Source organism: Vicugna pacos, unplaced genomic scaffold, assembly GCF_048564905.1.
Source record: "Vicugna pacos unplaced genomic scaffold, VicPac4 scaffold_195, whole genome shotgun sequence".
NCBI classification, from domain to species: domain Eukaryota; kingdom Metazoa; phylum Chordata; class Mammalia; order Artiodactyla; family Camelidae; genus Vicugna; species Vicugna pacos.
This window is the reverse complement of record NW_027328874.1, coordinates 393,435-419,259: the sequence shown is the minus strand read 5'-3', so window position 1 is coordinate 419,259 and position 25,825 is coordinate 393,435. Positions and strand designations below refer to the sequence as shown.

Here is a 25,825-nt window from a genome sequence, read left to right as displayed (position 1 = left end):
ACAGGGGAAGAGAAAAACCTCGGTCAGAAGCAGACATAGGAAAGCAAGTGCCAACAAATGGAAACATTGCAGTTGAACCCTGGGTTAAGACAGGGCATGAAAGAATAGAAATCATGAGTCCCAGATGGAAAAGCAAGAGATAAAGAAACAAAAAGTGTCTGAAAATTTATCTGTAGAAAAATCAGACTGAAACTTGCTGAAAGCCAAGAAAGAATCATCTATGCGAATTCAGGAATTACACAGCATCCGAAGGAGGTGGAATCCCAATAGACCTACCAGCAGCTGTATGATTCAAATCAACAAAGTTCACGAATATCCGAGTGATTTAAAATGCACCTGGAGGAAACAACATAGTCACAAGGAAACCTCCAGAGGGGTTTCAGCTGATATCTCGGCAGCAATATTGCAGGACAGGGAGGAGTGCCAGGACACAGACCATATCCTGAATGGCCAAATGCTGCCACCTAGGGTAGCCTATGCCACATGAACACCATTTCAAATAACGGCAGAGCTAGAGAATTCTACAGACCGGCAAATCTTAAAAGAATTCAGCAGTTCAAAAGTTTTTCTAAAAGAAAGGTTGAGAAAACTCCCCTGAATAGAAAAGCAGCAAGATGGAATGGAAAGAAGAAACCATTATTGGAAATGCAAGAAGAGCATGTGTGGCAGAGAAGAAAGAAGAAGAACTTAAGGAGGACATCAAAACCCTAAAGATGGGAGAGGGAAGCAGGAAATCATAGGTGATTGGAAGCACTCTCTTAAGTGAATCAGCTTATTTGACTCTGTTTGAAGCGAAAGGAGAGATGCATGGCCTGACGTGTTTGCAAAACAAGCGAGAAGAAGACCAACAAAGAATCAAACCAACAAACAAGCACCAAAATGGTATGGTTGGCTGACATATACAAAGGGAACCATGATTATTCAAAAGAAAATACTCAAGGTGAGGTCAAGGGTCATTCAGAACGCATCGACCCAGTATCGTGGCTTGCATGTACTCAGCACACTTGTATTCGGAAATCAGAAGCGTGCATTCATATTCGTAAATTTTGATTCATAAGAGCATATCGTGACCTAACACTAATGCCGATTTGGAATCAAATGGACTCCTAGTCCGTGATGTAGACTTGTATGTCTTCCAACAGGATGAAGGAATGCCATATTCTAGGCTACGTAGAGAAGAAATGTAAGAAGCCTATAACAAAGGCAAGTAGCTCTGCCAAAGTGTACTAAGTGCAAAAGAGACCGACAGCAAAGTGCACATTGGGGTTGGTTTCATTTCTTGGAATTTCAGCCCCCATGAATCCAATGGATCCATGTCCTGAGAGTGTGGGTGTTTCAGCAGAAATCAGGCGACGCATATGTATTCCGGGTGTACGGATATTATAGGAACATAAGTCTCCTTTAGTGGGTCCCTGTGTACTGTGAACTGTTAGAAAGTTTAAAGACGTGTGAAACCATCAACTGAAAAGGGACACACTTCCCTCCATTGGTACGGTGCATAGAGCTCTGAACAAAAGGAAAGAGGGAAGAAGAAAGGCCCATGGGACGCTAGTGGGTAGAATCACATTTACCTTAGGAACCTCTCGTCGGATGCAGCCCCTCCCCCAACACTGACAAGATGCAGCAGCCATTGGGGATGGCAGTTAGTGGTTGGATTCCAGGTGGAATGTTGGTGTTTACCGCGAGGCTTGTTGTGGCTGTTGGATCCTAGGTAACCGGGCAGAGTTCTGTGGGTGGATCAGTGTGATGGAGGGGCTGCCGCCCTCTGTGGAGCTTGGCTTAGGTCTTTGGTCCGGGAAGCTGTGTAAGTTCGAGATACTGCTGCTGCCCAAAGACCTGAGGTCACAGGTCAGTTTCCAGAACCTGAAAGGGCAGACAGTGGAAGATCTGCCTGTCATCAGCTTACTGGTCAGGCTCCGAGGTACTTTCAGACTTGCCCAGTCCTGGTGAAGTCGACTTTAGGGGAGACACGAAGAGAAGCTGGCCGGTAAGCTGGCTGCACGGATTGAGGAGAGATGCGAACACATGGATGAGAGATGTTCTGCTACAATGGAGAATACTGGCGTGGAGACAGCTGTAGAGGATACCAGGCTCAAAAGACATTCATGAGACATATTGAAACTCACTGATACAGGCAGAAACTTACGGAGTGCCAACGTGGACTTGAGGAAGTTCCTCAATTCTCTTCTCCAATAACGGGTCCAAGGTCCCTGACGTCTGAAGGAGAAGAAATGGCAGAGATGATCAAAACGCTCCTGTTCTTGGAAGAGGTCGTGAGAATCCACACGTCCCAAGGGGCATTCCCAAGCCATTCAGACCAAAATTCAACAAGCCCAGGTAAGCCTTTTCCCAGGTTTGGGCCTAGCTAGTGAGCACTTGCCCTTGCCTCCCCTCCACTCAGGCATCCATTTTGAAGGATCAGTACCTGAGCTGCAATGAAGCCATTACGAGAAGAGCAAGCCCCTCCTAGAATCAGAGTTCCTCCAGCTTCACTCTCTGTGAACAACAGTGAACACCTTAAAGGTCAAATAGTCTCGGCTGAAATAGATAAAATTGAATACTTAGCTCACACCTAGAAACGATGTCCTTCTGCTAGATTCAGCAAATGTTGTGTTTATCTCTTCCCTGGGGTGAAGGGAGTGTGGTAAGTGAGGGGAATCTTTGACTGAACATGAATCTGTATTAGGCTTCAGTTTTTCAAGACAGTGAAGGTAAATAGTACAAGTCAGAAAGTGAACTGAACTGTAAAAGTCGCCAATGACATTAAAGACACAGCTTATGTGGATGGTCTTTCACTTGAGTCAAGCCCCCGGGGGCACTATATCATGGGGGTGCAGACTTGGTTGCGTTAAATGGCTTTAAACTACAGGATCGGATGATTAAGCGTTCTCAACACTGATAGAAAAACACCTGGTTCTCAATAGACTAGCATAACTGCAGCAGGATTCTCCTAGCTAGAATGCCTCTAGGTGCTTTTGGATTCAAACCTAAATGTATATATTTGGTTTGTTTCCTCTTGTATTTTCCTAGAGAGGGATGTTACCCCTTGAAATGCCAACATTGGCCAGTAGGTGTCATTGGGATACAGGGCACCACATGCACAAGTGTATCCAAGGTTGGGGGTTATTCCATGTTTCCAAAAGTTATTTCATGGTTCCTGTTGGTTTCGGAGGCTTCAACCTTAAAGAGCTGACATGACCCCTTGAACAGTTTGGACTGCTAGTTTGCATTCTATCTGTCTAGCTTTTCCGTAGAGCTGACAAAATGTTACCAAAATTGACAAGTCTGGCTTCTAGGTCGATTTAGTGTGTTTCAAAATATAACTCCATTTTCGTATAACTCCCAAAACATGTAAATGAGTTCTGTTAAACTTCTTAAAGACTGCAAATGGGATATCAACACAATGTCAAAAATAGTTGTCTTCGGACAATCCCTCCCACCACGGCTGTATAGAAACAAAGAGCTAAGCAAATATCACATTTCTGTGAAATGTATCTGGATAGTGTTGATTCATCGATGCCCAGTTGGCAGAGAAGAAGTGCAACCTGCACTCACTCGCTCCCATGTACAGAGCAATGGAAACATCCACTCACCCAGCCCTTAGCATAGGACACTGGCCGAAGAGAGGTCTGTTACTCCCAAAGACAGGATGAGGCCTCAGGACACCTGGAAGCAGGAGAATGCAAAGCAGGGAATGGAAACCAGTGCAGGTTCGGACCCCTGGTGATGGAGCAACAAGGGTGAAACTCTATTTAACTTGGACGCACACTCTCAAGTGGACAGGAGACATGGGTTTGAAGGTGATGTGCTGAGATTTACAAGAGTGCACAGCAGATGCTTGGCTGAGAGAACTCAAAGAAACCAGCGCAAAATATCCCCACAGTTAATTCTGAGACCAAGATCCCAGCTGCCAAATTTGAGGTAGCAGAGGCAATGGTCAGTGAGGCATAGAGCTACGGATGATGGCACACGCTGAGTCTCAGGGATCTGGAGTGCGTTGTGGGATGTGGTGGGTCGAATCAAGAGAGCAAACCGAACTGTGTACCAATAATAAATCAACCACACTGGTCGCGCGGTTGCGATTACCGATATGTCCCATGGCCACACCCAGTACATCTGCAGGACCAGGGACCAATTGGGAATTTTGCCAATAGAGCACGTGTGGGGCTGAATCAGAGATATCGTGCATCTGGTCTGAGGGATCCAGGGGGCCTTGAATTTGAAATCAGAATGAAAAGCCTTAGGATATGCTACATTCATAACCTGGGCTGGGATTATGGTTTGGTTTGAGTCACAGGATGCGCAACAACTCTGTGGTTGCCTTCGTGCACCCGTGCCACAAGGATGAGAGGACAAGGGAGAGTGGTCCAAGTCCACAGCGTGAGAAGAGGAAGCATTCCCTTCAGCACTATCTCCCAAAAGCGGATGCTACATTTTGGATGGCACCGGCACGGTACGGCACCTAGGACAACAAGGAAGGTCTGCGGGATCATTCCAGCAGGCCCTGATATGTGACATCCATAGATATGCTTCCACTGGTGTTTCTGTAGACAGAGAAGCTCTGGAAAGAACTCATTTCATTGGGACATTCCCGTGGCAATAAAAAGCAGAAGAGCACTCTCAGTTTGCTGTTTTGGAAACACTCCAAAATGACATAGAGAAGAATGCAGAGCTGAGAACTTTTAGAAGCTTCATTTCCACAAGAGGAAGTGTCCTGTGCACTTTCAGAAGTGTGAGATAAGTATAATCAAAATGAAGTTATGCTAATCGAAATAGTATGGGTTGTTCACCACAACTAATGCAACACCAGCAATTGGAGATATACCAAACAACACACACAGGTACAGGTTATGGCATCAATGCCTAGGAGAAATTGTCCTCACAGAAATCCCATGGAATTGCGTAGAGACAAGAGTCTAAAATTTTCAATTAACAAAGCCCTAGAAGTCTACATTAGATACCTGATATTACCTGACCAGTAGAGATGAAGAAGAACAGTAAAAGAAACAGGAAGTACCATTTTCAGTTCCAAAGATATTGAAGGCGCAAAAGATAAGCTTTCAAACAACTAGTCTGCAAAACGCTATCCAGAACAAGTGTTGAAAATGAAGGTCAGGAAAACACTGAAGAACACCAGTGTCTCAGAATCACAAAAGGCAGAATACCAGAAAAGGGGAAGAGAAAGTCTCAACACGAGCCAAAAATATCAGGAAACTCAATGGTTGTGATAATATCAGGGCTAAAATTCAGTCCTTAGCAGACTAGATAATGCAGAGGGACGCGTGAATGACTGTGAAGACAGGGGAAGAGAAAAACCTCGGTCAGAAGCAGACATAGGAAAGCAAGTGCCAACAAATGGAAACATTGCAGTTGAACCCTGGGTTAAGACAGGGCATGAAAGAATAGAAATCATGAGTCCCAGATGGAAAAGCAAGAGATAAAGAAACAAAAAGTGTCTGAAAATTTATCTGTAGAAAAATCAGACTGAAACTTGCTGAAAGCCAAGAAAGAATCATCTATGCGAATTCAGGAATTACACAGCATCCGAAGGAGGTGGAATCCCAATAGACCTACCAGCAGCTGTATGATTCAAATCAACAAAGTTCACGAATATCCGAGTGATTTAAAATGCACCTGGAGGAAACAACATAGTCACAAGGAAACCTCCAGAGGGGTTTCAGCTGATATCTCGGCAGCAATATTGCAGGACAGGGAGGAGTGCCAGGACACAGACCATATCCTGAATGGCCAAATGCTGCCACCTAGGGTAGCCTATGCCACATGAACACCATTTCAAATAACGGCAGAGCTAGAGAATTCTACAGACCGGCAAATCTTAAAAGAATTCAGCAGTTCAAAAGTTTTTCTAAAAGAAAGGTTGAGAAAACTCCCCTGAATAGAAAAGCAGCAAGATGGAATGGAAAGAAGAAACCATTATTGGAAATGCAAGAAGAGCATGTGTGGCAGAGAAGAAAGAAGAAGAACTTAAGGAGGACATCAAAACCCTAAAGATGGGAGAGGGAAGCAGGAAATCATAGGTGATTGGAAGCACTCTCTTAAGTGAATCAGCTTATTTGACTCTGTTTGAAGCGAAAGGAGAGATGCATGGCCTGACGTGTTTGCAAAACAAGCGAGAAGAAGACCAACAAAGAATCAAACCAACAAACAAGCACCAAAATGGTATGGTTGGCTGACATATACAAAGGGAACCATGATTATTCAAAAGAAAATACTCAAGGTGAGGTCAAGGGTCATTCAGAACGCATCGACCCAGTATCGTGGCTTGCATGTACTCAGCACACTTGTATTCGGAAATCAGAAGCGTGCATTCATATTCGTAAATTTTGATTCATAAGAGCATATCGTGACCTAACACTAATGCCGATTTGGAATCAAATGGATTCCTAGTCCGTGATGTAGACTTGTATGTCTTCCAACAGGATGAAGGAATGCCATATTCTAGGCTACGTAGAGAAGAAATGTAAGAAGCCTATAACAAAGGCAAGTAGCTCTGCCAAAGTGTACTAAGTGCAAAAGAGACCGACAGCAAAGTGCACATTGGGGTTGGTTTCATTTCTTGGAATTTCAGCCCCCATGAATCCAATGGATCCATGTCCTGAGAGTGTGGGTGTTTCAGCAGAAATCAGGCGACGCATATGTATTCCGGGTGTACGGATATTACAGGAACATAAGTCTCCTTTAGTGGGTCCCTGTGTACTGTGAACTGTTAGAAAGTTTAAAGACGTGTGAAACCATCAACTGAAAAGGGACACACTTCCCTCCATTGGTACGGTGCATAGAGCTCTGAACAAAAGGAAAGAGGGAAGAAGAAAGGCCCATGGGACGCTAGTGGGTAGAATCACATTTACCTTAGGAACCTCTCGTCGGATGCAGCCCCTCCCCCAACACTGACAAGATGCAGCAGCCATTGGGGATGGCAGTTAGCGGTTGGATTCCAGGTGGAATGTTGGTGTGTACCGCGAGGCTTGTTGTGGCTTTTGGATCCTAGGTAACCGGGCAGAGTTCTGTGGGTGGATCAGTGTGATGGAGGGGCTGCCGCCCTCTGTGGAGCTTGGCTTAGGTCTTTGGTCCGGGAAGCTGTGTAAGTTCGAGATACTGCTGCTGCCCAAAGACCTGAGGTCACAGGTCAGTTTCCAGAACCTGAAAGGGCAGACAGTGGAAGATCTGCCTGTCATCAGCTTACTGGTCAGGCTCCGAGGTACTTTCAGACTTGCCCAGTCCTGGTGAAGTCGACTTTAGGGGAGACACGAAGAGAAGCTGGCCGGTAAGCTGGCTGCACGGATTGAGGAGAGATGCGAACACATGGATGAGAGATGTTCTGCTACAATGGAGAATACTGGCGTGGAGACAGCTGTAGAGGATACCAGGCTCAAAAGACATTCATGAGACATATTGAAACTCACTGATACAGGCACAAACATACGGAGTGCCAACGTGGACTTGAGGAAGTTCCTCAATTCTCTTCTCCAATAACGGGTCCAAGGTCCCTGACGTCTGAAGGAGAAGAAATGGCAGAGATGATCAAAACGCTCCTGTTCTTGGAAGAGGTCGTGAGAATCCACACGTCCCAAGGGGCATTCCCAAGCCATTCAGACCAAAATTCAACAAGCCCAGGTAAGCCTTTTCCCAGGTTTGGGCCTAGCTAGTGAGCACTTGCCCTTGCCTCCCCTCCACTCAGGCATCCATTTTGAAGGATCAGTACCTGAGCTGCAATGAAGCCATTACGAGAAGAGCAAGCCCCTCCTAGAATCAGAGTTCCTCCAGCTTCACTCTCTGTGAACAACAGTGAACACCTTAAAGGTCAAATAGTCTCGGCTGAAATAGATAAAATTGAATACTTAGCTCACACCTAGAAACGATGTCCTTCTGCTAGATTCAGCAAATGTTGTGTTTATCTCTTCCCTGGGGTGAAGGGAGTGTGGTAAGTGAGGGGAATCTTTGACTGAACATGAATCTGTATTAGGCTTCAGTTTTTCAAGACAGTGAAGGTAAATAGTACAAGTCAGAAAGTGAACTGAACTGTAAAAGTCGCCAATGACATTAAAGACACAGCTTATGTGGATGGTCTTTCACTTGAGTCAAGCCCCCGGGGGCACTATATCATGGGGGTGCAGACTTGGTTGCGTTAAATGGCTTTAAACTACAGGATCGGATGATTAAGCGTTCTCAACACTGATAGAAAAACACCTGGTTCTCAATAGACTAGCATAACTGCAGCAGGATTCTCCTAGCTAGAATGCCTCTAGGTGCTTTTGGATTCAAACCTAAATGTATATATTTGGTTTGTTTCCTCTTGTATTTTCCTAGAGAGGGATGTTACCCCTTGAAATGCCAACATTGGCCAGTAGGTGTCATTGGGATACAGGGCACCACATGCACAAGTGTATCCAAGGTTGGGGGTTATTCCATGTTTCCAAAAGTTATTTCATGGTTCCTGTTGGTTTCGGAGGCTTCAACCTTAAAGAGCTGACATGACCCCTTGAACAGTTTGGACTGCTAGTTTGCATTCTATCTGTCTAGCTTTTCCGTAGAGCTGACACAATGTTACCAAAATTGACAAGTCTGGCTTCTAGGTCGATTTAGTGTGTTTCAAAATATAACTCCATTTTCGTATAACTCCCAAAACATGTAAATGAGTTCTGTTAAACTTCTTAAAGACTGCAAATGGGATATCAACACAATGTCAAAAATAGTTGTCTTCGGACAATCCCTCCCACCACGGCTGTATAGAAACAAAGAGCTAAGCAAATATCACATTTCTGTGAAATGTATCTGGATAGTGTTGATTCATCGATGCCCAGTTGGCAGAGAAGAAGTGCAACCTGCACTCAAACTCGCTCCCATGTACAGAGCAATGGAAACATCCACTCACCCAGCCCTTAGCATAGGACACTGGCAGAAGAGAGGTCTGTTACTCCCAAAAACAGGATGAGGCCTCAGGACACCTGGAAGCAGGAGAATGCAAAGCAGGGAATGGAAACCAGTGCAGGTTCGGACCCCTGGTGATGGAGCAACAAGGGTGAAACTCTGTTTAACTTGGACGCACACTCTCAAGCGGACAGGAGACATGGGTTTGAAGGTGATGTGCTGAGATTTACAAGAGTGCACAGCAGATGCTTGGCTGAGAGAACTCAAAGAAACCAGCGCAAAATATCCCCACAGTTAATTCTGAGACCAAGATCCCAGCTGCCAAATTTGAGGTAGCAGAGGCAATGGTCAGTGAGGCATAGAGCTACGGATGATGGCACACGCTGAGTCTCAGGGATCTGGAGTGCGTTGTGGGATGTGGTGGGTCGAATCAAGAGAGCAAACCGAACTGTGTACCAATAATAAATCAACCACACTGGTCGCGCGGTTGCGATTACCGATATGTCCCATGGCCACACCCAGTACATCTGCAGGACCAGGGACCAATTGGGAATTTTGCCAATAGAGCACGTGTGGGGCTGAATCAGAGATATCGTGCATCTGGTCTGAGGGATCCAGGGGGCCTTGAATTTGAAATCAGAATGAAAAGCCTTAGGATATGCTACATTCATAACCTGGGCTGGGATTATGGTTTGGTTTGAGTCACAGGATGCGCAACAACTCTGTGGTTGCCTTCGTGCACCCGTGCCACAAGGATGAGAGGACAAGGGAGAGTGGTCCAAGTCCACAGCGTGAGAAGAGGAAGCATTCCCTTCAGCACTATCTCCCAAAAGCGGATGCTACATTTTGGATGGCACCGGCACGGTACGGCACCTAGGACAACAAGGAAGGTCTGCGGGATCATTCCAGCAGGCCCTGATATGTGACATCCATAGATATGCTTCCACTGGTGTTTCTGTAGACAGAGAAGCTCTGGAAAGAACTGATTTCATTGGGACATTCCCGTGGCAATAAAAAGCAGAAGAGCACTCTCAGTTTGCTGTTTTGGAAACACTCCAAAATGACATAGAGAAGAATGCAGAGCTGAGAACTTTTAGAAGCTTCATTTCCACAAGAGGAAGTGTCCTGTGCACTTTCAGAAGTGTGAGATAAGTATAATCAAAATGAAGTTATGCTAATCGAAGTAGTATGGGTTGTTCACCACAACTAATGCAACACCAGCAATTGGAGATATACCAAACAACACACACAGGTACAGGTTATGGCATCAATGCCTAGGAGAAATTGTCCTCACAGAAATCCCATGGAATTGCGTAGAGACAAGAGTCTAAAATTTTCAATTAACAAAGCCCTAGAAGTCTACATTAGATACCTGATATTACCTGACCAGTAGAGATGAAGAAGAACAGTAAAAGAAACAGGAAGTACCATTTTCAGTTCCAAAGATATTGAAGGCGCAAAAGATAAGCTTTCAAACAACTAGTCTGCAAAACGCTATCCAGAACAAGTGTTGAAAATGAAGGTCAGGAAAACACTGAAGAACACCAGTGTCTCAGAATCACAAAAGGCAGAATACCAGAAAAGGGGAAGAGAAAGTCTCAACACGAGCCAAAAATATCAGGAAACTCAATGGTTGTGATAATAACAGGGCTAAAATTCAGTCCTTAGCAGACTAGATAATGCAGAGGGACGCGTGAATGACTGTGAAGACAGGGGAAGAGAAAAACCTCGGTCAGAAGCAGACATAGGAAAGCAAGTGCCAACAAATGGAAACATTGCAGTTGAACCCTGGGTTAAGACAGGGCATGAAAGAATAGAAATCATGAGTCCCAGATGGAAAAGCAAGAGATAAAGAAACAAAAAGTGTCTGAAAATTTATCTGTAGAAAAATCAGACTGAAACTTGCTGAAAGCCAAGAAAGAATCATCTATGCGAATTCAGGAATTACACAGCATCCGAAGGAGGTGGAATCCCAATAGACCTACCAGCAGCTGTATGATTCAAATCAACAAAGTTCACGAATATCCGAGTGATTTAAAATGCACCTGGAGGAAACAACATAGTCACAAGGAAACCTCCAGAGGGGTTTCAGCTGATATCTCGGCAGCAATATTGCAGGACAGGGAGGAGTGCCAGGACACAGACCATATCCTGAATGGCCAAATGCTGCCACCTAGGGTAGCCTATGCCACATGAACACCATTTCAAATAACGGCAGAGCTAGAGAATTCTACAGACCGGCAAATCTTAAAAGAATTCAGCAGTTCAAAAGTTTTTCTAAAAGAAAGGTTGAGAAAACTCCCCTGAATAGAAAAGCAGCAAGATGGAATGGAAAGAAGAAACCATTATTGGAAATGCAAGAAGAGCATGTGTGGCAGAGAAGAAAGAAGAAGAACTTAAGGAGGACATCAAAACCCTAAAGATGGGAGAGGGAAGCAGGAAATCATAGGTGATTGGAAGCACTCTCTTAAGTGAATCAGCTTATTTGACTCTGTTTGAAGCGAAAGGAGAGATGCATGGCCTGACGTGTTTGCAAAACAAGCGAGAAGAAGACCAACAAAGAATCAAACCAACAAACAAGCACCAAAATGGTATGGTTGGCTGACATATACAAAGGGAACCATGATTATTCAAAAGAAAATACTCAAGGTGAGGTCAAGGGTCATTCAGAACGCATCGACCCAGTATCGTGGCTTGCATGTACTCAGCACACTTGTATTCGGAAATCAGAAGCGTGCATTCATATTCGTAAATTTTGATTCATAAGAGCATATCGTGACCTAACACTAATGCCGATTTGGAATCAAATGGACTCCTAGTCCGTGATGTAGACTTGTATGTCTTCCAACAGGATGAAGGAATGCCATATTCTAGGCTACGTAGAGAAGAAATGTAAGAAGCCTATAACAAAGGCAAGTAGCTCTGCCAAAGTGTACTAAGTGCAAAAGAGACCGACAGCAAAGTGCACATTGGGGTTGGTTTCATTTCTTGGAATTTCAGCCCCCATGAATCCAATGGATCCATGTCCTGAGAGTGTGGGTGTTTCAGCAGAAATCAGGCGACGCATATGTATTCCGGGTGTACGGATATTATAGGAACATAAGTCTCCTTTAGTGGGTCCCTGTGTACTGTGAACTGTTAGAAAGTTTAAAGACGTGTGAAACCATCAACTGAAAAGGGACACACTTCCCTCCATTGGTACGGTGCATAGAGCTCTGAACAAAAGGAAAGAGGGAAGAAGAAAGGCCCATGGGACGCTAGTGGGTAGAATCACATTTACCTTAGGAACCTCTCGTCGGATGCAGCCCCTCCCCCAACACTGACAAGATGCAGCAGCCATTGGGGATGGCAGTTAGCGGTTGGATTCCAGGTGGAATGTTGGTGTTTACCGCGAGGCTTGTTGTGGCTGTTGGATCCTAGGTAACCGGGCAGAGTTCTGTGGGTGGATCAGTGTGATGGAGGGGCTGCCGCCCTCTGTGGAGCTTGGCTTAGGTCTTTGGTCCGGGAAGCTGTGTAAGTTCGAGATACTGCTGCTGCCCAAAGACCTGAGGTCACAGGTCAGTTTCCAGAACCTGAAAGGGCAGACAGTGGAAGATCTGCCTGTCATCAGCTTACTGGTCAGGCTCCGAGGTACTTTCAGACTTGCCCAGTCCTGGTGAAGTCGACTTTAGGGGAGACACGAAGAGAAGCTGGCCGGTAAGCTGGCTGCACGGATTGAGGAGAGATGCGAACAGATGGATGAGAGATGTTCTGCTACAATGGAGAATACTGGCGTGGAGACAGCTGTAGAGGATACCAGGCTCAAAAGACATTCATGAGACATATTGAAACTCACTGATACAGGCAGAAACATACGGAGTGCCAACGTGGACTTGAGGAAGTTCCTCAATTCTCTTCTCCAATAACGGGTCCAAGGTCCCTGACGTCTGAAGGAGAAGAAATGGCAGAGATGATCAAAACGCTCCTGTTCTTGGAAGAGGTCGTGAGAATCCACACGTCCCAAGGGGCATTCCCAAGCCATTCAGACCAAAATTCAACAAGCCCAGGTAAGCCTTTTCCCAGGTTTGGGCCTAGCTAGTGAGCACTTGCCCTTGCCTCCCCTCCACTCAGGCATCCATTTTGAAGGATCAGTACCTGAGCTGCAATGAAGCCATTACGAGAAGAGCAAGCCCCTCCTAGAATCAGAGTTCCTCCAGCTTCACTCTCTGTGAACAACAGTGAACACCTTAAAGGTCAAATAGTCTCGGCTGAAATAGATAAAATTGAATACTTAGCTCACACCTAGAAACGATGTCCTTCTGCTAGATTCAGCAAATGTTGTGTTTATCTCTTCCCTGGGGTGAAGGGAGTGTGGTAAGTGAGGGGAATCTTTGACTGAACATGAATCTGTATTAGGCTTCAGTTTTTCAAGACAGTGAAGGTAAATAGTACAAGTCAGAAAGTGAACTGAACTGTAAAAGTCGCCAATGACATTAAAGACACAGCTTATGTGGATGGTCTTTCACTTGAGTCAAGCCCCCGGGGGCACTATATCATGGGGGTGCAGACTTGGTTGCGTTAAATGGCTTTAAACTACAGGATCGGATGATTAAGCGTTCTCAACACTGATAGAAAAACACCTGGTTCTCAATAGACTAGCATAACTGCAGCAGGATTCTCCTAGCTAGAATGCCTCTAGGTGCTTTTGGATTCAAACCTAAATGTATATATTTGGTTTGTTTCCTCTTGTATTTTCCTAGAGAGGGATGTTACCCCTTGAAATGCCAACATTGGCCAGTAGGTGTCATTGGGATACAGGGCACCACATGCACAAGTGTATCCAAGGTTGGGGGTTATTCCATGTTTCCAAAAGTTATTTCATGGTTCCTGTTGGTTTCGGAGGCTTCAACCTTAAAGAGCTGACATGACCCCTTGAACAGTTTGGACTGCTAGTTTGCATTCTATCTGTCTAGCTTTTCCGTAGAGCTGACACAATGTTACCAAAATTGACAAGTCTGGCTTCTAGGTCGATTTAGTGTGTTTCAAAATATAACTCCATTTTCGTATAACTCCCAAAACATGTAAATGAGTTCTGTTAAACTTCTTAAAGACTGCAAATGGGATATCAACACAATGTCAAAAATAGTTGTCTTCGGACAATCCCTCCCACCACGGCTGTATAGAAACAAAGAGCTAAGCAAATATCACATTTCTGTGAAATGTATCTGGATAGTGTTGATTCATCGATGCCCAGTTGGCAGAGAAGAAGTGCAACCTGCACTCACTCGCTCCCATGTACAGAGCAATGGAAACATCCACTCACCCAGCCCTTAGCATAGGACACTGGCAGAAGAGAGGTCTGTTACTCCCAAAAACAGGATGAGGCCTCAGGACACCTGGAAGCAGGAGAATGCAAAGCAGGGAATGGAAACCAGTGCAGGTTCGGACCCCTGGTGATGGAGCAACAAGGGTGAAACTCTGTTTAACTTGGACGCACACTCTCAAGCGGACAGGAGACATGGGTTTGAAGGTGATGTGCTGAGATTTACAAGAGTGCACAGCAGATGCTTGGCTGAGAGAACTCAAAGAAACCAGCGCAAAATATCCCCACAGTTAATTCTGAGACCAAGATCCCAGCTGCCAAATTTGAGGTAGCAGAGGCAATGGTCAGTGAGGCATAGAGCTACGGATGATGGCACACGCTGAGTCTCAGGGATCTGGAGTGCGTTGTGGGATGTGGTGGGTCGAATCAAGAGAGCAAACCGAACTGTGTACCAATAATAAATCAACCACACTGGTCGCGCGGTTGCGATTACCGATATGTCCCATGGCCACACCCAGTACATCTGCAGGACCAGGGACCAATTGGGAATTTTGCCAATAGAGCACGTGTGGGGCTGAATCAGAGATATCGTGCATCTGGTCTGAGGGATCCAGGGGGCCTTGAATTTGAAATCAGAATGAAAAGCCTTAGGATATGCTACATTCATAACCTGGGCTGGGATTATGGTTTGGTTTGAGTCACAGGATGCGCAACAACTCTGTGGTTGCCTTCGTGCACCCGTGCCACAAGGATGAGAGGACAAGGGAGAGTGGTCCAAGTCCACAGCGTGAGAAGAGGAAGCATTCCCTTCAGCACTATCTCCCAAAAGCGGATGCTACATTTTGGATGGCACCGGCACGGTACGGCACCTAGGACAACAAGGAAGGTCTGCGGGATCATTCCAGCAGGCCCTGATATGTGACATCCATAGATATGCTTCCACTGGTGTTTCTGTAGACAGAGAAGCTCTGGAAAGAACTGATTTCATTGGGACATTCCCGTGGCAATAAAAAGCAGAAGAGCACTCTCAGTTTGCTGTTTTGGAAACACTCCAAAATGACATAGAGAAGAATGCAGAGCTGAGAACTTTTAGAAGCTTCATTTCCACAAGAGGAAGTGTCCTGTGCACTTTCAGAAGTGTGAGATAAGTATAATCAAAATGAAGTTATGCTAATCGAAGTAGTATGGGTTGTTCACCACAACTAATGCAACACCAGCAATTGGAGATATACCAAACAACACACACAGGTACAGGTTATGGCATCAATGCCTAGGAGAAATTGTCCTCACAGAAATCCCATGGAATTGCGTAGAGACAAGAGTCTAAAATTTTCAATTAACAAAGCCCTAGAAGTCTACATTAGATACCTGATATTACCTGACCAGTAGAGATGAAGAAGAACAGTAAAAGAAACAGGAAGTACCATTTTCAGTTCCAAAGATATTGAAGGCGCAAAAGATAAGCTTTCAAACAACTAGTCTGCAAAACGCTATCCAGAACAAGTGTTGAAAATGAAGGTCAGGAAAACACTGAAGAACACCAGTGTCTCAGAATCACAAAAGGCAGAATACCAGAAAAGGGGAAGAGAAAGTCTCAACACGAGCCAAAAATATCAGGAAACTCAATGGTTGTGATAATATCAGGGCTAAAATTCAGTCCTTAGCAGACTAGATAATGCAGAGGGACGCGTGAATGACTGTGAAGACAGGGGAAGAGAAAAACCTCGGTCAGAAGCAGACATAGGAAAGCAAGTGCCAACAAATGGAAACATTGCAGTTGAACCCTGGGTTAAGACAGGGCATGAAAGAATAGAAATCATGAGTCCCAGATGGAAAAGCAAGAGATAAAGAAACAAAAAGTGTCTGAAAATTTATCTGTAGAAAAATCAGACTGAAACTTGCTGAAAGCCAAGAAAGAATCATCTATGCGAATTCAGGAATTACACAGCATCCGAAGGAGGTGGAATCCCAATAGACCTACCAGCAGCTGTATGATTCAAATCAACAAAGTTCACGAATATCCGAGTGATTTAAAATGCACCTGGAGGAAACAACATAGTCACAAGGAAACCTCCAGAGGGGTTTCAGCTGATATCTCGGCAGCAATATTGCAGGACAGGGAGGAGTGCCAGGACACAGACCATATCCTGAATGGCCAAATGCTGCCACCTAGGGTAGCCTATGCCACATGAACACCATTTCAAATAACGGCAGAGCTAGAGAATTCTACAGACCGGCAAATCTTAAAAGAATTCAGCAGTTCAAAAGTTTTTCTAAAAGAAAGGTTGAGAAAACTCCCCTGAATAGAAAAGCAGCAAGATGGAATGGAAAGAAGAAACCATTATTGGAAATGCAAGAAGAGCATGTGTGGCAGAGAAGAAAGAAGAAGAACTTAAGGAGGACATCAAAACCCTAAAGATGGGAGAGGGAAGCAGGAAATCATAGGTGATTGGAAGCACTCTCTTAAGTGAATCAGCTTATTTGACTCTGTTTGAAGCGAAAGGAGAGATGCATGGCCTGACGTGTTTGCAAAACAAGCGAGAAGAAGACCAACAAAGAATCAAACCAACAAACAAGCACCAAAATGGTATGGTTGGCTGACATATACAAAGGGAACCATGATTATTCAAAAGAAAATACTCAAGGTGAGGTCAAGGGTCATTCAGAACGCATCGACCCAGTATCGTGGCTTGCATGTACTCAGCACACTTGTATTCGGAAATCAGAAGCGTGCATTCATATTCGTAAATTTTGATTCATAAGAGCATATCGTGACCTAACACTAATGCCGATTTGGAATCAAATGGACTCCTAGTCCGTGATGTAGACTTGTATGTCTTCCAACAGGATGAAGGAATGCCATATTCTAGGCTACGTAGAGAAGAAATGTAAGAAGCCTATAACAAAGGCAAGTAGCTCTGCCAAAGTGTACTAAGTGCAAAAGAGACCGACAGCAAAGTGCACATTGGGGTTGGTTTCATTTCTTGGAATTTCAGCCCCCATGAATCCAATGGATCCATGTCCTGAGAGTGTGGGTGTTTCAGCAGAAATCAGGCGACGCATATGTATTCCGGGTGTACAGATATTATAGGAACATAAGTCTCCTTTAGTGGGTCCCTGTGTACTGTGAACTGTTAGAACGTTTAAAGACGTGTGAAACCATCAACTGAAAAGGGACACACTTCCCTCCATTGGTACGGTGCATAGAGCTCTGAACAAAAGGAAAGAGGGAAGAAGAAAGGCCCATGGGACGCTAGTGGGTAGAATCACATTTACCTTAGGAACCTCTCGTCGGATGCAGCCCCTCCCCCAACACTGACAAGATGCAGCAGCCATTGGGGATGGCAGTTAGCGGTTGGATTCCAGGTGGAATGTTGGTGTTTACCGCGAGGCTTGTTGTGGCTGTTGGATCCTAGGTAACCGGGCAGAGTTCTGTGGGTGGATCAGTGTGATGGAGGGGCTGCCGCCCTCTGTGGAGCTTGGCTTAGGTCTTTGGTCCGGGAAGCTGTGTAAGTTCGAGATACTGCTGCTGCCCAAAGACCTGAGGTCACAGGTCAGTTTCCAGAACCTGAAAGGGCAGACAGTGGAAGATCTGCCTGTCATCAGCTTACTGGTCAGGCTCCGAGGTACTTTCAGACTTGCCCAGTCCTGGTGAAGTCGACTTTAGGGGAGACACGAAGAGAAGCTGGCCGGTAAGCTGGCTGCACGGATTGAGGAGAGATGCGAACACATGGATGAGAGATGTTCTGCTACAATGGAGAATACTGGCGTGGAGACAGCTGTAGAGGATACCAGGCTCAAAAGACATTCATGAGACATATTGAAACTCACTGATACAGGCAGAAACATACGGAGTGCCAACGTGGACTTGAGGAAGTTCCTCAATTCTCTTCTCCAATAACGGGTCCAAGGTCCCTGACGTCTGAAGGAGAAGAAATGGCAGAGATGATCAAAACGCTCCTGTTCTTGGAAGAGGTCGTGAGAATCCACACGTCCCAAGGGGCATTCCCAAGCCATTCAGACCAAAATTCAACAAGCCCAGGTAAGCCTTTTCCCAGGTTTGGGCCTAGCTAGTGAGCACTTGCCCTTGCCTCCCCTCCACTCAGGCATCCATTTTGAAGGATCAGTACCTGAGCTGCAATGAAGCCATTACGAGAAGAGCAAGCCCCTCCTAGAATCAGAGTTCCTCCAGCTTCACTCTCTGTGAACAACAGTGAACACCTTAAAGGTCAAATAGTCTCGGCTGAAATAGATAAAATTGAATACTTAGCTCACACCTAGAAACGATGTCCTTCTGCTAGATTCAGCAAATGTTGTGTTTATCTCTTCCCTGGGGTGAAGGGAGTGTGGTAAGTGAGGGGAATCTTTGACTGAACATGAATCTGTATTAGGCTTCAGTTTTTCAAGACAGTGAAGGTAAATAGTACAAGTCAGAAAGTGAACTGAACTGTAAAAGTCGCCAATGACATTAAAGACACAGCTTATGTGGATGGTCTTTCACTTGAGTCAAGCCCCCGGGGGCACTATATCATGGGGGTGCAGACTTGGTTGCGTTAAATGGCTTTAAACTACAGGATCGGATGATTAAGCGTTCTCAACACTGATAGAAAAACACCTGGTTCTCAATAGACTAGCATAACTGCAGCAGGATTCTCCTAGCTAGAATGCCTCTAGGTGCTTTTGGATTCAAACCTAAATGTATATATTTGGTTTGTTTCCTCTTGTATTTTCCTAGAGAGGGATGTTACCCCTTGAAATGCCAACATTGGCCAGTAGGTGTCATTGGGATACAGGGCACCACATGCACAAGTGTATCCAAGGTTGGGGGTTATTCCATGTTTCCAAAAGTTATTTCATGGTTCCTGTTGGTTTCGGAGGCTTCAACCTTAAAGAGCTGACATGACCCCTTGAACAGTTTGGACTGCTAGTTTGCATTCTATCTGTCTAGCTTTTCCGTAGAGCTGACACAATGTTACCAAAATTGACAAGTCTGGCTTCTAGGTCGATTTAGTGTGTTTCAAAATATAACTCCATTTTCGTATAACTCCCAAAACATGTAAATGAGTTCTGTTAAACTTCTTAAAGACTGCAAATGGGATATCAACACAATGTCAAAAATAGTTGTCTTCGGACAATCCCTCCCACCACGGCTGTATAGAAACAAAGAGCTAAGCAAATATCACATTTCTGTGAAATGTATCTGGATAGTGTTGATTCATCGATGCCCAGTTGGCAGAGAAGAAGTGCAACCTGCACTCACTCGCTCCCATGTACAGAGCAATGGAAACATCCACTCACCCAGCCCTTAGCATAGGACACTGGCAGAAGAGAGGTCTGTTACTCCCAAAAACAGGATGAGGCCTCAGGACACCTGGAAGCAGGAGAATGCAAAGCAGGGAATGGAAACCAGTGCAGGTTCGGACCCCTGGTGATGGAGCAACAAGGGTGAAACTCTGTTTAACTTGGACGCACACTCTCAAGCGGACAGGAGACATGGGTTTGAAGGTGATGTGCTGAGATTTACAAGAGTGCACAGCAGATGCTTGGCTGAGAGAACTCAAAGAAACCAGCGCAAAATATCCCCACAGTTAATTCTGAGACCAAGATCCCAGCTGCCAAATTTGAGGTAGCAGAGGCAATGGTCAGTGAGGCATAGAGCTACGGATGATGGCACACGCTGAGTCTCAGGGATCTGGAGTGCGTTGTGGGATGTGGTGGGTCGAATCAAGAGAGCAAACCGAACTGTGTACCAATAATAAATCAACCACACTGGTCGCGCGGTTGCGATTACCGATATGTCCCATGGCCACACCCAGTACATCTGCAGGACCAGGGACCAATTGGGAATTTTGCCAATAGAGCACGTGTGGGGCTGAATCAGAGATATCGTGCATCTGGTCTGAGGGATCCAGGGGGCCTTGAATTTGAAATCAGAATGAAAAGCCTTAGGATATGCTACATTCATAACCTGGGCTGGGATTATGGTTTGGTTTGAGTCACAGGATGCGCAACAACTCTGTGGTTGCCTTCGTGCACACGTGCCACAAGGATGAGAGGACAAGGGAGAGTGGTCCAAGTCCACAGCGTGAGAAGAGGAAGCATTCCCCTCAGCACTATCTCCCAAAAGCGGATGCTACATTTTGGATGGCACCGGCACGGTACGGCACCTAGGACAACAAGGAAGGTCTGCGGGATCATTCCAGCAGGCCCTGATATGTGACATCCATAGATATGCTTCCACTGGTGTTTCTGTAGACAGAGAAGCTCTGGAAAGAACTGATTTCATTGGGACATTCCCGTGGCAATAAAAAGCAGAAGAGCACTCTCAGTTTGCTGTTTTGGAAACACTCCAAAATGACATAGAGAAGAATGCAGAGCTGAGAACTTTTAGAAGCTTCATTTCCACAAGAGGAAGTGTCCTGTGCACTTTCAGAAGTGTGAGATAAGTATAATCAAAATGAAGTTATGCTAATCGAAGTAGTATGGGTTGTTCACCACAACTAATGCAACACCAGCAATTGGAGATATACCAAACAACACACACAGGTACAGGTTATGGCATCAATGCCTAGGAGAAATTGTCCTCACAGAAATCCCATGGAATTGCGTAGAGACAAGAGTCTAAAATTTTCAATTAACAAAGCCCTAGAAGTCTACATTAGATACCTGATATTACCTGACCAGTAGAGATGAAGAAGAACAGTAAAAGAAACAGGAAGTACCATTTTCAGTTCCAAAGATATTGAAGGCGCAAAAGATAAGCTTTCAAACAACTAGTCTGCAAAACGCTATCCAGAACAAGTGTTGAAAATGAAGGTCAGGAAAACACTGAAGAACACCAGTGTCTCAGAATCACAAAAGGCAGAATACCAGAAAAGGGGAAGAGAAAGTCTCAACACGAGCCAAAAATATCAGGAAACTCAATGGTTGTGATAATATCAGGGCTAAAATTCAGTCCTTAGCAGACTAGATAATGCAGAGGGACGCGTGAATGACTGTGAAGACAGGGGAAGAGAAAAACCTCGGTCAGAAGCAGACATAGGAAAGCAAGTGCCAACAAATGGAAACATTGCAGTTGAACCCTGGGTTAAGACAGGGCATGAAAGAATAGAAATCATGAGTCCCAGATGGAAAAGCAAGAGATAAAGAAACAAAAAGTGTCTGAAAATTTATCTGTAGAAAAATCAGACTGAAACTTGCTGAAAGCCAAGAAAGAATCATCTATGCGAATTCAGGAATTACACAGCATCCGAAGGAGGTGGAATCCCAATAGACCTACCAGCAGCTGTATGATTCAAATCAACAAAGTTCACGAATATCCGAGTGATTTAAAATGCACCTGGAGGAAACAACATAGTCACAAGGAAACCTCCAGAGGGGTTTCAGCTGATATCTCGGCAGCAATATTGCAGGACAGGGAGGAGTGCCAGGACACAGACCATATCCTGAATGGCCAAATGCTGCCACCTAGGGTAGCCTATGCCACATGAACACCATTTCAAATAACGGCAGAGCTAGAGAATTCTACAGACCGGCAAATCTTAAAAGAATTCAGCAGTTCAAAAGTTTTTCTAAAAGAAAGGTTGAGAAAACTCCCCTGAATAGAAAAGCAGCAAGATGGAATGGAAAGAAGAAACCATTATTGGAAATGCAAGAAGAGCATGTGTGGCAGAGAAGAAAGAAGAAGAACTTAAGGAGGACATCAAAACCCTAAAGATGGGAGAGGGAAGCAGGAAATCATAGGTGATTGGAAGCACTCTCTTAAGTGAATCAGCTTATTTGACTCTGTTTGAAGCGAAAGGAGAGATGCATGGCCTGACGTGTTTGCAAAACAAGCGAGAAGAAGACCAACAAAGAATCAAACCAACAAACAAGCACCAAAATGGTATGGTTGGCTGACATATACAAAGGGAACCATGATTATTCAAAAGAAAATACTCAAGGTGAGGTCAAGGGTCATTCAGAACGCATCGACCCAGTATCGTGGCTTGCATGTACTCAGCACACTTGTATTCGGAAATCAGAAGCGTGCATTCATATTCGTAAATTTTGATTCATAAGAGCATATCGTGACCTAACACTAATGCCGATTTGGAATCAAATGGACTCCTAGTCCGTGATGTAGACTTGTATGTCTTCCAACAGGATGAAGGAATGCCATATTCTAGGCTACGTAGAGAAGAAATGTAAGAAGCCTATAACAAAGGCAAGTAGCTCTGCCAAAGTGTACTAAGTGCAAAAGAGACCGACAGCAAAGTGCACATTGGGGTTGGTTTCATTTCTTGGAATTTCAGCCCCCATGAATCCAATGGATCCATGTCCTGAGAGTGTGGGTGTTTCAGCAGAAATCAGGCGACGCATATGTATTCCGGGTGTACGGATATTATAGGAACATAAGTCTCCTTTAGTGGGTCCCTGTGTACTGTGAACTGTTAGAAAGTTTAAAGACGTGTGAAACCATCAACTGAAAAGGGACACACTTCCCTCCATTGGTACGGTGCATAGAGCTCTGAACAAAAGGAAAGAGGGAAGAAGAAAGGCCCATGGGACGCTAGTGGGTAGAATCACATTTACCTTAGGAACCTCTCGTCGGATGCAGCCCCTCCCCCAACACTGACAAGATGCAGCAGCCATTGGGGATGGCAGTTAGCGGTTGGATTCCAGGTGGAATGTTGGTGTTTACCGCGAGGCTTGTTGTGGCTGTTGGATCCTAGGTAACCGGGCAGAGTTCTGTGGGTGGATCAGTGTGATGGAGGGGCTGCCGCCCTCTGTGGAGCTTGGCTTAGGTCTTTGGTCCGGGAAGCTGTGTAAGTTCGAGATACTGCTGCTGCCCAAAGACCTGAGGTCACAGGTCAGTTTCCAGAACCTGAAAGGGCAGACAGTGGAAGATCTGCCTGTCATCAGCTTACTGGTCAGGCTCCGAGGTACTTTCAGACTTGCCCAGTCCTGGTGAAGTCGACTTTAGGGGAGACACGAAGAGAAGCTGGCCGGTAAGCTGGCTGCACGGATTGAGGAGAGATGCGAACAGATGGATGAGAGATGTTCTGCTACAATGGAGAATACTGGCGTGGAGACAGCTGTAGAGGATACCAGGCTCAAAAGACATTCATGAGACATATTGAAACTCACTGATACAGGCAGAAACATACGGAGTGCCAACGTGGACTTGAGGAAGTTCCTCAATTCTCTTCTCCAATAACGGGTCCAAGGTCCCTGACGTCTGAAGGAGAAGAAATGGCAGAGATGATCAAAACGCTCCTGTTCTTGGAAGAGGTCGTGAGAATCCACACGTCCCAAGGGGCATTCCCAAGCCATTCAGACCAAAATTCAACAAGCCCAGGTAAGCCTTTTCCCAGGTTTGGGCCTAGCTAGTGAGCACTTGCCCTTGCCTCCCCTCCACTCAGGCATCCATTTTGAAGGATCAGTACCTGAGCTGCAATGAAGCCATTACGAGAAGAGCAAGCCCCTCCTAGAATCAGAGTTCCTCCAGCTTCACTCTCTGTGAACAACAGTGAACACCTTAAAGGTCAAATAGTCTCGGCTGAAATAGATAAAATTGAATACTTAGCTCACACCTAGAAACGATGTCCTTCTGCTAGATTCAGCAAATGTTGTGTTTATCTCTTCCCTGGGGTGAAGGGAGTGTGGTAAGTGAGGGGAATCTTTGACTGAACATGAATCTGTATTAGGCTTCAGTTTTTCAAGACAGTGAAGGTAAATAGTACAAGTCAGAAAGTGAACTGAACTGTAAAAGTCGCCAATGACATTAAAGACACAGCTTATGTGGATGGTCTTTCACTTGAGTCAAGCCCCCGGGGGCACTATATCATGGGGGTGCAGACTTGGTTGCGTTAAATGGCTTTAAACTACAGGATCGGATGATTAAGCGTTCTCAACACTGATAGAAAAACACCTGGTTCTCAATAGACTAGCATAACTGCAGCAGGATTCTCCTAGCTAGAATGCCTCTAGGTGCTTTTGGATTCAAACCTAAATGTATATATTTGGTTTGTTTCCTCTTGTATTTTCCTAGAGAGGGATGTTACCCCTTGAAATGCCAACATTGGCCAGTAGGTGTCATTGGGATACAGGGCACCACATGCACAAGTGTATCCAAGGTTGGGGGTTATTCCATGTTTCCAAAAGTTATTTCATGGTTCCTGTTGGTTTCGGAGGCTTCAACCTTAAAGAGCTGACATGACCCCTTGAACAGTTTGGACTGCTAGTTTGCATTCTATCTGTCTAGCTTTTCCGTAGAGCTGACACAATGTTACCAAAATTGACAAGTCTGGCTTCTAGGTCGATTTAGTGTGTTTCAAAATATAACTCCATTTTCGTATAACTCCCAAAACATGTAAATGAGTTCTGTTAAACTTCTTAAAGACTGCAAATGGGATATCAACACAATGTCAAAAATAGTTGTCTTCGGACAATCCCTCCCACCACGGCTGTATAGAAACAAAGAGCTAAGCAAATATCACATTTCTGTGAAATGTATCTGGATAGTGTTGATTCATCGATGCCCAGTTGGCAGAGAAGAAGTGCAACCTGCACTCACTCGCTCCCATGTACAGAGCAATGGAAACATCCACTCACCCAGCCCTTAGCATAGGACACTGGCAGAAGAGAGGTCTGTTACTCCCAAAAACAGGATGAGGCCTCAGGACACCTGGAAGCAGGAGAATGCAAAGCAGGGAATGGAAACCAGTGCAGGTTCGGACCCCTGGTGATGGAGCAACAAGGGTGAAACTCTGTTTAACTTGGACGCACACTCTCAAGCGGACAGGAGACATGGGTTTGAAGGTGATGTGCTGAGATTTACAAGAGTGCACAGCAGATGCTTGGCTGAGAGAACTCAAAGAAACCAGCGCAAAATATCCCCACAGTTAATTCTGAGACCAAGATCCCAGCTGCCAAATTTGAGGTAGCAGAGGCAATGGTCAGTGAGGCATAGAGCTACGGATGATGGCACACGCTGAGTCTCAGGGATCTGGAGTGCGTTGTGGGATGTGGTGGGTCGAATCAAGAGAGCAAACCGAACTGTGTACCAATAATAAATCAACCACACTGGTCGCGCGGTTGCGATTACCGATATGTCCCATGGCCACACCAAGTACATCTGCAGGACCAGGGACCAATTGGGAATTTTGCCAATAGAGCACGTGTGGGGCTGAATCAGAGATATCGTGCATCTGGTCTGAGGGATCCAGGGGGCCTTGAATTTGAAATCAGAATGAAAAGCCTTAGGATATGCTACATTCATAACCTGGGCTGGGATTATGTTTTGGTTTGAGTCACAGGATGCGCAACAACTCTGTGGTTGCCTTCGTGCACCCGTGCCACAAGGATGAGAGGACAAGGGAGAGTGGTCCAAGTCCACAGCGTGAGAAGAGGAAGCATTCCCCTCAGCACTATCTCCCAAAAGCGGATGCTACATTTTGGATGGCACCGGCACGGTACGGCACCTAGGACAACAAGGAAGGTCTGCGGGATCATTCCAGCAGGCCCTGATATGTGACATCCATAGATATGCTTCCACTGGTGTTTCTGTAGACAGAGAAGCTCTGGAAAGAACTGATTTCATTGGGACATTCCCGTGGCAATAAAAAGCAGAAGAGCACTCTCAGTTTGCTG

General features: G+C 45.2%; 5 long non-coding RNA genes across 11 annotated transcripts; all 5 read right to left on the bottom strand.

Annotated features, from left to right (window-relative positions):
- Window positions 1–1,672: 1,672 nt before the first annotated feature.
- LOC140695311 (uncharacterized) lies at window positions 1,673–2,651 on the bottom strand. 2 transcript variants are annotated; one of them, XR_012071017.1, is made up of 4 exons: window positions 2,426–2,651; window positions 2,127–2,217; window positions 1,907–1,996; window positions 1,673–1,800 (listed from the first exon to the last, which is right to left on the bottom strand). It is a non-coding gene; the product is annotated as an uncharacterized lncRNA (long non-coding RNA). The 2 variants fall into 2 exon arrangements; XR_012071018.1 differs by lacking the exon at window positions 1,673–1,800 and having other exon boundaries at window positions 1,834–2,044.
- Window positions 2,652–7,349: 4,698 nt separating this feature from the next.
- Window positions 7,350–12,351, bottom strand: LOC140695312 (uncharacterized). The gene is made up of 3 exons (XR_012071019.1): window positions 12,170–12,351; window positions 7,724–7,794; window positions 7,350–7,515 (listed from the first exon to the last, which is right to left on the bottom strand). It is a non-coding gene; the product is annotated as an uncharacterized lncRNA (long non-coding RNA).
- A 16-nt stretch (window positions 12,352–12,367) lies between these two features.
- LOC140695325 (uncharacterized) lies at window positions 12,368–17,649 on the bottom strand. 3 transcript variants are annotated; one of them, XR_012071041.1, is made up of 4 exons: window positions 17,468–17,649; window positions 13,024–13,094; window positions 12,745–12,815; window positions 12,368–12,594 (listed from the first exon to the last, which is right to left on the bottom strand). It is a non-coding gene; the product is annotated as an uncharacterized lncRNA (long non-coding RNA). The 3 variants fall into 3 exon arrangements; XR_012071043.1 differs by lacking the exon at window positions 17,468–17,649 and adding an exon at window positions 14,192–14,336 and having other exon boundaries at window positions 12,389–12,594; window positions 12,725–12,815; window positions 13,024–13,136; XR_012071042.1 differs by lacking the exon at window positions 17,468–17,649 and adding an exon at window positions 14,192–14,266 and having other exon boundaries at window positions 12,389–12,594; window positions 12,725–12,815.
- Window positions 17,650–17,665: 16 nt separating this feature from the next.
- LOC140695321 (uncharacterized) lies at window positions 17,666–22,947 on the bottom strand. 3 transcript variants are annotated; one of them, XR_012071033.1, is made up of 4 exons: window positions 22,766–22,947; window positions 18,322–18,392; window positions 18,043–18,113; window positions 17,666–17,892 (listed from the first exon to the last, which is right to left on the bottom strand). It is a non-coding gene; the product is annotated as an uncharacterized lncRNA (long non-coding RNA). The 3 variants fall into 3 exon arrangements; XR_012071032.1 differs by lacking the exon at window positions 22,766–22,947 and adding an exon at window positions 19,490–19,564; XR_012071034.1 differs by lacking the exon at window positions 22,766–22,947 and adding an exon at window positions 19,490–19,564 and having other exon boundaries at window positions 17,688–17,892; window positions 18,023–18,113.
- Window positions 22,948–22,984: 37 nt separating this feature from the next.
- Window positions 22,985–24,932, bottom strand: LOC140695323 (uncharacterized). 2 transcript variants are annotated; one of them, XR_012071038.1, is made up of 4 exons: window positions 24,788–24,932; window positions 23,620–23,732; window positions 23,321–23,411; window positions 22,985–23,190 (listed from the first exon to the last, which is right to left on the bottom strand). It is a non-coding gene; the product is annotated as an uncharacterized lncRNA (long non-coding RNA). The 2 variants fall into 2 exon arrangements; XR_012071037.1 differs by having other exon boundaries at window positions 23,620–23,690; window positions 24,788–24,862.
- Between the last annotated feature and the right edge of the window lie 893 nt (window positions 24,933–25,825).